Source organism: Diospyros lotus, chromosome 11 (assembly GCF_014633365.1).
Source record: "Diospyros lotus cultivar Yz01 chromosome 11, ASM1463336v1, whole genome shotgun sequence".
NCBI classification, from domain to species: domain Eukaryota; kingdom Viridiplantae; phylum Streptophyta; class Magnoliopsida; order Ericales; family Ebenaceae; genus Diospyros; species Diospyros lotus.
In genome coordinates, this window is record NC_068348.1 from 18,665,848 (window position 1) to 18,677,851 (window position 12,004).

Sequence of the window (12,004 nt, forward strand, 5' to 3'; positions counted from 1 at the left end):
CGACCAATTATCTATAAATAGGTACGTTCTCACACAAGTTTAGATACAATTGAAAAGACAAGTTTCTTTCTCTCCAAAAGGAAGGCTTTGTAGGGTTTACACCATGTATGTTAGTGGTTGTTTCGATAATTGTTAGTGTTGTGTGCCCTAATGCTAGATTTGGATGACGTCTAGCAGGCTTGTAACTTAACACATTTATTGTGTCTTTGTATATCTTAATAAAAGACGAGTTTTCTTCGTTCATAAGCTCTCTAGTTTACTACATGAATGAGTCCCTCAATATTCTGTTTGAGAATCTTAATCTCAAGGTGTTGAGACTATGTGACAGAGTTCTCTGATAACAGAATGTCTTAAACTATTCATAGTCCTTAGATTCTTTGGATGGGAACTCCGATTAGTTGAGTATGGAATAGTACAGGGTTTATTATCTCATTCAGTATGAGTTATTGATGGGAGGACAGTGTGTCACACTTCATATGATATAGGGATGTCGCTAGTAAAGTTGTGAGTGGTTGTTGGGGAATAACCAATCGAATGTGACACTAATGACTAACCGCATGGCATGGTGAATAATGGTCAGGTCGTCAAATTATGATGGTGTGTTGATCCTTGGACTTGAACTAGCACGATTGTTCTGTGTATTGGTGTGGGATTTGCGAATGAGATGAACCATCAAATTGGGAAGTGGGAACGTTCATCTATATGGTTTCGTATTATTGGTATATGGAGACAAATGTTAGGGATAAGATCCGTTTCCCTCGTCGGCATTTGATGAGGTGAATGTCCTATGTGATCTATTGTTAAAATGACAGGACAGTCCCTGGCTATGGCAGACTGATTATCAGGAAAAGAGTTTTATAAGGTGTCATCTAGTTACATTGATGATGTTAGACACATAGTTATTGAGTTTGTGAGTTTATCACTCCATGACTCTCACTCAGTTGAGACATTAAGTGATGAAAGGATTATAACACATAATAATCGTCAACTGTAATAAGTTCACTTGAAGTGAGACTTTACTACCATCTATATTGTCCTGAGTAGTTACTAGGCGTTTCTTAGGAACCCTCAGATCGTCATCAGAATATTGAGAGATTCTAGTGATGGATCAAGGTGTTAACGGGTACCAAAAGGGGTTTTGGTGCTATCTGATTGCTAGTGGGTAGTGAACCTAGAAAGTCACACACCCTGTAGCATCATGTTTGGTATCACATCATGTGCTTGGAGCGTCTCAGGGATTAGCTGGTTAAAAGTTGACTAGGAGGTCGGAAGAGTCGACTCTTACCCAAGAGAGTTGACTCTCGGCGCCACTTAGCTAGCCAAATTGAGCACCACATGGTTTAAAATTGGAGTGGGCTAGGGGCTTGGCGATAGCTGATTTTGGACAGATTAAAATTGAAGAAGCAGTATTTACTGCTTCACGTTGCTTCTTTTGCTTCCTCTGAAAATTCTGTTACTGCTGTGAATTTAATATGCACAAGAGTTACACACAAAAGATTAAGATGCAAGTATGCAGAGGCGAACCCAGGGGGTGGGAGCCCACCCAATTTTTTTAAGAAATGGATTTTGTGATTTAAAAATAATAATTTTTTTCTCAAGCCCCCAGCAGCCCAAACCCAAGCAAAGCCAAGCCCAACTCCCTTCCTCCCCCTCCCTTTTCTTAGCTTGAAAGCCTAGGGGTGAAATGGCTTTTGTTCATCTTTAAGCATGCATATGCTATGGTTATTCCTTATCTTGCATTTAAATATGTTGTGTGGTATTATGTTCATGTTAAAATAATGTTTTTAAAATTGTTATTGAGCTTTCATTGCTCATATTAGCTTATTGAATGTGTAAAGTAATAAAATTTGTACTTCTAGGGAGAAGGCTAAGCTTGTTGAATGATCATTTGTGCTATATTGATGAAAACAAAAGAAAAATAATGTCTTTCTTGAAGCTAAGGAGTGTTTGGCCATATTTCTTCAAGGTGGTTTGTGTTTTGTGATTGTGAGATGTGAAAAATTGTATGTAATCAAATGCATTTTGCAAACAAGTTGTGTGAACTCTGTTGAGTTTTATGTTATGAATGTTTTGATGATGACTGCATTTATGCCAAAACTTTAATGTCCTCTTATATTATATTTCCTTAGGTTTATTAATATGTTTTGTATTCTTATTTAAAATATTGGTTAAAAATATGTTAACTCTATCTTGATAAGATATATAGAGGTTGCCTTAGTCAATGAACATTGGTAGGATTATCTTATAATATGTCTTATTTATTAATATTCTTATATGTGTTAAAATGATTTTAGCCATTTACTTTATTGATGTATCTTCTTATATGTCTCTCATTGGGGTCATTCTAAGGATAATGCATGAGCAGATTGCGACTTTAAGTAGTTTTATAAGACATTTGTATCGCATATTTTTGATGTATTGCATATTTTTGGTATTTTTTTACTTTCTTTTTTCAAGCTAATGAATTATGTTAAATATGCATTTAATGCTCTTACACTCCCTTTTTTTTTTTTTTTTTTCTTATTGGTGAAGCTCACAGTTAGAAAAAAAAAATTTGAAGCCCCCCTAGGTAAGAAATCCTAGGTCCGCCTGTAGATACACGTGATACAAGAAGCTAGGTGTCTAGCAAGGGAAGAGGTGACCAAAACGGTACCAGATAACATACTAGATGTGGACAGATTAGGACCACCATAGTTTAAGATGGATACGATCTCAGTATAAAAAGTGGTTATGTACTCCATCCCTACATCGAACTATAGGTATGTGTGTATTTATATTCATGTGATGAATATACGTGTTACTTAAATACCCAAACTGCGTATGATTTGTGTATGTTTAATTCCACTGCGTGTGTCTTATACATGTAAAATTTTTAATTTTACCCATTTCGCCATATGGGTTTTTCTTCAGTAATAACCATACACAATGAGTACTGAAGATTTATTGTTTTGTAACACTTAGAAACTCATAGTACAAGCCTAATCTTAAAATTATTAAGGTATATAAATAGTTTTTTTTTTTTTTTTTTTTTGCAGTGCATGTATGATATTGTTTACATAGGTATTAGAGCTACTTTTCTTGCATCTCATTGTTGGAGGCGTTTTATGATTATTTTTTTATAATTATTTTTTCAACAATATTTTTTCTATAGGGGTGTTTTGTATGAATATCATTTTTCTTATTTTTCATAAAATCCTCATCTATGGTCTTCAATAAATATATATTTTTTCTTCTTCTTTGAACAACTTTTGCAACCTTTCATCTTTCAAGGTGCACTTGGTTGGGTTTGCCATAAATAGATGCCAAAAACAATAATTGCAGGGCGCAACTTGCAGATTTGGTGACAACAATCTTGTGCTCCTTTGTCTCCTACATTGCAAGTGGTTGTTTCGACAAAAAAAAAAAAAGAAAAACAAGTCTTGGTGGTCATGACTTGCATATCTGAAAAAGGCAGCAGCGAGCAACGATGATAGAATGAGAGGCAACAACAACTCACTGCTGGTGAGCGCTACCCTTTAGTTCAAGCCCTCGATGGCGATTAGTCTAGGTACTTATTGTATATGCTACAAAATTTTCAAATAAAATTATTCAACTTAGAAAGACATATTATGGTGGATGTATCACTTTAGATTTTAATCTTGAGAATAATTATACATTAAATTGTTTAAATTAGGCCTTCATACTATCTATAATTGCACATTAAATAAATAATATTAAATTATTTAGTAGTGTAAAAATCATTTTAGGATATATGCCAATTTTGATCCTATGGCTTATAATGAATTTTGTTTTTCTAATTTATGTTAATTGCTACAATTACTTGTGTATGTGCTTTAATCTTAAAATAGTTGTTATGCCACTCTCATTTATAGTTACGACCTCAAAAAATATCATTGTTAATCTTAACAAAGGAGGGAAATTGGATAAAAACAATTATAATATATATGACATTGAAAAATCCAACACTTAATTAGAAGAACAGGGTGTTATGGAAATCTTCAACATATTAGACATAACTTTCATCTTACCAAGCTTAGTGTAGGTTTTGAACAACCTGATTCCTCGGCCAAACACAGATCAAGCGCGATAAACAGTAAAACCAAAAGCTTTAAACCAGAAAACCATACATGCAAGACACAGCGATATACGTGTTCGGATTAATAGATTCTACTCACGGCAGAGGCTCCGCCTCTAGTCAATCCACTAGACCTCAAGTTTACAAAAGATTACAAGATCATAAACCGAAAAGAAAAATAATATTGCAATACAACTGAAAAACAAAAACAAAAACAACAAGATCAAGATAGATCTGTTCTATACTGATCTCACGATCAAGACTAAGTATTTGTTCTATCAGTCAATAACCTCTCACTCCTCAGGCAATTAAAACACATAGAGATTAAGCAATAAACTGTTCTTACCGTCAAATCTTACCATGAAAGCAACCAAACAACCGATTGAAACAGAGATCAGGACGAAGGATTCACGAAAAGTGTCTCGCTTCAAGAATTGCCGACTTAGGGTTTTTTTAGAGAGAGAGCACAAGACAAAATATCAGAATGTTCTGGATTTTAGGGTGTTTGGAAGCCCTTATATATCAGCACCAAACGGACCAGAAATGGGCTCGGGCCATCAATGGAAACACCATGAAAAGATATGGGCTCAGCCCATAATAAAACTCAACAGCCCACAACAATTAATAACATGCATTATATTAATAGCATGTAATAGCAAATATAATGAGACATATGATTATATTAAAACAAATATAATATGCATTTCAAAATCATGAAACAGCATGCCAACATTCTGATAAAATATTTAAACACATTTTGAATCACATAAAATCAACACTTAGTATAAGAATGATTGTTACAAATGTTTTACAATGTTAAGCAACATGTATAATGATCCGATTGGAGAGTTTGAAGAATATAAAACAATAAAAGACATGTGCATTGCTTTAAAAATATGGTGGTACTAGTGTTACAAGGTTGCAAGATTTGACACTCAAATTTGACACATACAAGATACTTGCAGGTGTGACCATGTTTAGCATTTAAGAACGATGTCAATTATGATTTGTGATCTAAAAGTTGCTAGAAACAACCTCACTGATGATCTGCAAGTCCTAGCTATCTTTTGATCTTTTCTTGACTCTTGGGATCAAATGAAGCTCATGTTAATTCATGATAAGAACATGAAAATGTTTGAAGATGCATCTCAATGCCTTGAGCCTGAAGTTGAGCACTTAGAAGCAAAAGCCAATCATGCTTTTCTCATAGAGTTAATATTGCAAGAGGCATTTGGGCCTAAGCGAAAATAATTTGGGAAGAAAAGCCCTCAAAGAAAAGGTAAAAGACTGGGTCCAAGAATGACAAGACCACTAAATGCCATAGGTGGAAGGGTGGTAGAGGTTAAAGGAAACCAAGGAACACTTGCTACAATTGTGGCAAGCTGAGACATTTCACTCGTTACTGCACTAAGAGGTTGTTTAGCTTATTATTTTTTTCAGCACCTTTTAAGCTGCTAAGCTTTTAAGTTGTGTAAAGGTTAAAAGCTGGTAGCATTTAACTTGATAATATATTTGGATAAATGTGTTTTAAAACTATCAGTTAATAGTTATGTATTTGGTTTAAAAAAGCTAATAAGTTATCAGAACTTGACAAAAAGACGAAAATGAATATGTTATTGAATAGTGTAAATAAAATTAATAAAAATACTAATTTTTAATAAAAATGTTAGATATATTAATTCAATATACATTTATATATATATTTATCTATATATAATATATGTTATATGTATAATGAACGTATCATAATGATAATGATAATAATGGTGATGTGTAACATCCCTGTATTTTGAAAAAATTAAGAATAATTTATTCCTATATCTGAAATGATTTAATTATTTGAGATTTATGGATTGAGAAACTTAATGAAAGAAATTAATATTTTTGTGCTTGTGAATAGAGAGATGGTTGGAAGTTTCTAGAATTTTTAAGAAAAATCAAAGTACAATTTTGTAGTTTGAGATTCGGTTTAATATAAAATTAATTGATGCATGTACATCAATAGGGGATCATATATATTATGTTTGAGGAGTTAAGGCAAAAAGGAAGTGGGGATGATGATTGAGTTGGTAATCAACTAAAGAAAGTTGGGGACTTGAAATTGGAAGGCAATAGTAAGAAAGCATAGCAGGCTATTGATCGGTTGCGAACGATCGCCCGTTTCCTTTGGTCTGTCAACTATTTTTTGATGGGCTTAATTTTCTAAGCCTTTTGCTATTTTAAAGCAATGAGGGATTAAATGTGTTATGTTTGAAAAGTTAAATAAATGAAATTTGTTGTGTATTGAAAAGTAAAAATAAATGAGGTATTAAAATGTAGAAAAGTCAAGCTAAGGATTTTAAGTTGGCATTTTGAATAGTCAAAATTAAATTGAGAAATAGAAATTGGAAGATAGGTGTAACGCCCTAGCCTCTTCAGGGCGTTGTATTATAAGCTAGGATTTTTTTTTCTTTTCTTTTTTTAATCAAGCTAAAATCATCAACACATTTGTATAATAATAACATTCTCAAAATTAGTACTAAGGAAATAAAATTCATAATCACAAGCGAAAACAAGATCGAAACCTTAAAAACCATAGCATACACGGGTTCATACATATCGTTTGCCCATCACATCATTACAATGACCATTAAAACCATATAACATAAATGACTGGTACTTAGCCCTGTATAGGGCCCACAAAAACTTTTATCACGATCATGCTTTAACCACACATTTGTCCTTTCGGTTGCTCGTTTTGCCTGGAATATGGAATATTACAGGGACATATATCCAACATTAGAAGATGAATCTTCTAAGTGAGGGTTAAAATGACAGTTACATGAATGCATGATGTAGTAATGTGAATAAATGTATGCCCTAGTGTAACTTCCCTGGCCCACCAGCCCGGCACGAGACACTAGGCAGAATCGTAACCTACTTTCAGGATAATCCTAACGTTGTTCCATCAATTGCCCTTGGAGAATTACGGCTACATTATCAAGGTGATATCCCAATCCCATGCACGAATATCAATATGCCAATAATATTGTGCCATATGAAAATTACGACTTTCCATGCAATAACATATGGACAAATATGACAAAATGATCAATACTTTCATGAGTATCAAGCATAATATAAGCAATCATATCATATACAACCTTATGGGGAGAACCACTCACTTTAACTTAAGATTCAAATCACCTCGAAAAGCGTGTACTACCTCAATTTGCGTGCTAAGCCTCGAAAGTCGCACAATCACTCAATTTGAGCCACAAAACACCATATTCATCATATAAATATTAAACCATATTTTTCCCCAATTTATTTCTATTTTTCTCCAATTTTTCTTCACTAATATTCCAAAATAAATACCTACTTGAATATTTTCTCAAATATTTTTCCACAATAATTCCTAAAATAAAATTAAAAAATATTACGAAATTACTTGATAGGCCACGTGCCCGCACTCGCTAAGGTGAGTGGCTGCGTGTGATGACTAGCGCGTGAGCTTCACGCGCAAGTCATCTTCTCTAGCACTAGTACACCGGCAATGTTGGATTTTGATGTCATTTTGCTCTACTCCTTCAGTCAATCCTACAGGTACCCTTTATGACTTGAAATGATGACTGGAGGTACCCCAACCAGGGGTTTAAAGTTTTGGCCGAACCTACCGCTTCACTTTCCGGTGAGGCTTCGAAACCTTACCAAATCTACATGAAAACCCTCTAAATTTTTCAGAAATGATCCTCACCACCTCAAGAAAGAAATCCCCTTATCCATTCCTCTCGATTTTCCCTCTAATGTGCTCGATTTCGAGCTTCAATTTTGAAAAAAATCGGCCACTTTGATCTCCTTTTTATACTCAAAATCAAGCCTTTAAACAACGAATCTCACTTCATCCAAGGTCACTAATGTCATTTATTGCCCTATATCAGTCCAAAACCACCAAAAATGACCCTCCAATTCTCGATTACAGTGGCCAAACTTTTGGCCACTTTCAACCGAAAATTGGCCATTTTTTACGATGATAAGGTCGATTGTCAGCCAATAATCTTGTCTAGGCCTTGCTCTGAGGCCCCCCATCTACTCTCTTGGGTCTCCCATGGCCAAATTTGGAGATGGGATGGGTTGGTCGGCCATGGTTGTTTGGTGGTTTTTCTGAAATTTACACTTTCACACCCCTTTCAACTTTTGAAATACATTTTGACCCTTTCTACAAGCCCCCTGAGTTTTCCAAAACTTTTGTTGAGACCCTCACATTCTAAACTTCTCATTTTACCCTCAAAATTTTAGAAATAATGTCGTTTTGACCTCCCTCGAGAATTTTCAAAAATTATACTTTGGCCCAGAATTACGCTTTGATTGTGAAACCTCATTGTTTCATCCCGAGATTACTTAAGGGTTGTTCCTTATGTAATATTTGACTTCTTTAAAGGTTTTGTTGTCTTTTCGAAAGCCTCTTACGACTATTCAATTTTTTAGCCTGATCCGAAACTATACCAAAAATTATTTCTTTTCTGATTTATTTTAATATCATCAATCATATCTCAAGGTGTTTGTTAAGGTCATACCTGTTTCCTTAGGTATCTAAATTCCTGGGTATTCCCTTTGACTGATTCAGTCATTTTCTCGGGCTATTCTGATACCGATTCCTTTGCAACTTCATATTTCTTTTCTTGTTCTTATTTTAAAAGTAACCCATAAGTTTTGGGTATTACAATAGGGCTACCAAGTAAAGATATATATATATATGTGTGTGTGTGTGTGTGTGATATATGATTTATTTAATTAGTATATATATTATTATAAGAAATAATTAATTAATTATTTAATCATCAAAAGGACTATTTAGTAAGAGATATTGGGAAATTAGAGGCATTTTCGTAAAGGCTGCTATGATACACACACACACATATATATATATATTTATAATAGGGTGTATATATGTATATATTATACAACAAGAGAAAATGAGTTATATTATGTATTAAGAAGGTTGATATTATATTATATTATATATTAAGAAAAAAAATGTAATAACCCGTTATTGGGTCTATGCCATTATTGATATTTATTTCAATTTGGTGTATAAATATATAATGGTATTATTTTAAATTAAATAAAATGGATTAAGGGTTTCATGAAGTTAGATTTGGCCCAATGTGAGAAAGCCCATGACAAATGGTAGTTAGAATTTAAATGAAACCATTTTTAATGGATTGAGTCTAATTATGTATAAATTAAGTCCATAGTTGATTTTAAACGAAGTGGGTTGAAACAAGTGAAAAATAGATCTTTTGAGCCTTAAGTGCTGGGTCAAGTTGAAAATAAACTTTTTAGGTTTTATGAGATGTTGGGCCTAATTAAATGAGTTAGATTTAAATTATATGTGATGGATAAATGGGTTTGGACTTGAGCCAATTTAAAAAAGGATGATTTAAATTTAAAAGAAAAATTAAATGAGTGACAAATGTCTAAAATGGGCATGAAATGATTGAGGCTTGTGTGTTTGTGTAAAGGGCAAAATGGTCATTTTGTTAAAAGAGTTGACTTTCCTTCCCTCCTTCATCTCCTTGCCTAAGAACCTCTTATCCGTCTTCTTCTTCATTTTCTCTCAAAGAGTTTCTTCTTCATTTCTTAATTTGAAGCATCAAGGGTTGGATCTTGGATCTTGAAGAAAAAACCATTCTCTTTGATCTTCCATCAACATCAAGTCAAGTTCTCCTTGCATCTCTCTTATTATGCAAGATTTTCTCTCTTTATTTTTATGTACAAGTTTCTTGTTTAATTCCCTTCATTTTGAGTAGATCTTGTTTCTCCATGGCAAAAAAAACACCATTTTTGTTTAAAAATGAGTCTTTCTTTTTATTTTCAAATATTTTGTAAAAATTCTTCAAAATTAATGGGTCTTGTTGGATCTTCATTTACCCCAAAATCATTCAAAGAATGATATCTTTTTTGTTAGATTAGAGCAAAACAATTATTTGTTGGGTTGTTTTGCATTATGTTCGTATGTCTGTTTTCAGCTTGTGATAGGTTGCACATACTCTATTATTTTGGGTATAACTTTAAGTAAAAATATCCGATTTGAGATCTGTTTATTTCATTGTAAACTAGACTCAATGATCTTCGATTTTATATAAGGATTGAATTTTTTGGCTTCGATTTGAGCCCCTAGTGTCCTTGTTAATTTCTGCTAAAAAATTCATAACTTACTGCTCCATGTAATTCGACATTGCTTTGGTTTTTGCAGTATAACTTTCTGTGGTTATATCCGATTTATAATATGTTTGTTTCTATATAAACTAAACATTATAAGATTCATTTTAGTATATGATTTGAAATTTTTGGTCATGATTTGTACCTATAGTAGCCTTGTTGAATTCTGCCCAGAATGTTATAATTTTACTGTAGCAATTTTGTCTTGCTTCGATTTTTGGGCAATAACTCCTTGTGATTATTTATGATTCCAAATTTGATTATTGTTTAAGAAACTAGAGATTTGAGGCTTCAATTTGATAAAAGATTTGAATCATTTGGACAATTCTTGAGTTTGTAAGAGCCCTTTGAAGTGCATACTTGAATAAAAAAAAATCATTTTCAAGGGTTGACTTTCACTACTTCAAGGGTTGACTTTCCATATTTCAAGAGTTGACTCTCTCGCTTTTAGAAGTCAACTTTCATTGTCTAGAATTGTATTTTTAATCCAAAATTATGAAAAAATAATTTATAAATGATTTATAATGGGATATGGGTTGTAATTTGCATGTTAATTACAACATTCATTTATTGATTGCCTAATCTAAAAATAAAGGTGAAATTGAGAAATGTGTCAATGGATATGAAATGGGCAAAACTTGCATGATGTTATGCATTTGTATTGAGATGCCTATGTGTGGCTATATATTTACGCACCTATTATTTTGGGCGGCAGTTATGTCCATTGGTGATGAAAGGATATCCTATGAGCGCTTGACGCGGGTAAGGTGGCCATCAACCTGGTAGGTGAGGCTCAAATTGTTATTACTTGTTGATGTATTTCCATGATGTATATATTCATGTATGGATATGGTGGCCGTGGGAGCCATGAGGACTATGTGAAAAATTCCTTACTATTGATGCATGTGCATGAGCATGAAAATGAATACATGGTATATATAATAATCACGACATGGGAAAGGATTGTAAATGGAAAACTTATGAGTTGTGTATACTGATATCTTTTCATAGAGTCGTTGTTTACTCTATCTTGGTTATCCATGCCTTTGATTCCATATCTTCATGCTTTATATATATACTTGTTGAGCCTTGTGGCTCAACTTGTTGTACTATCATGTCATTATAGGTAAAGGTAAAGCAGTGGTTGAGGGCGAGTCCAATGGAGCTAGAGCCTAGAGTTAGAGGTGTACAAAGATATCCCAAATTAGACGATCCATGTTAGTGTTGTGATGAGGGCATATTGTAAGGAAATTTTATGTTGTAAATTTCGTTAGTGCCCTTGTATTTCACTAGTGTAGGCCATGGTGCCAAGATGTTATAAACCTTTATGTTGGCTTCCGTTGAATCTATCTAAGAATAGTAATATGGTGTTGTATGTTATTATTTTATATCATCCTTGTGATGACCTCTTTTCTGATATCCTATGCTAGCAGGACTATTCGGGAGTGGACCACTACAAAAAAATGAAATCCCTGAACGTGGGACTTATGGGTAACGGACTTAAGCCTTCATTTCATTTTAGTTTTAGATTCAATTTCATGTCCATGGCTTCACCTTTTCCTCCCATTTTAGTGTGCGTGAAATGCATTAGGAGCTCTCTCTCTCTCTCTCTCTTTCTCTCTTGTTTAATTTCAAAAAACATGCAAGTCATGCATCTCCCTCAACGTCTATGTGTTTTCTTCTCTTCTCCTCTCCTTTTCATCTTCTTCTATTATCTTCCAAGAA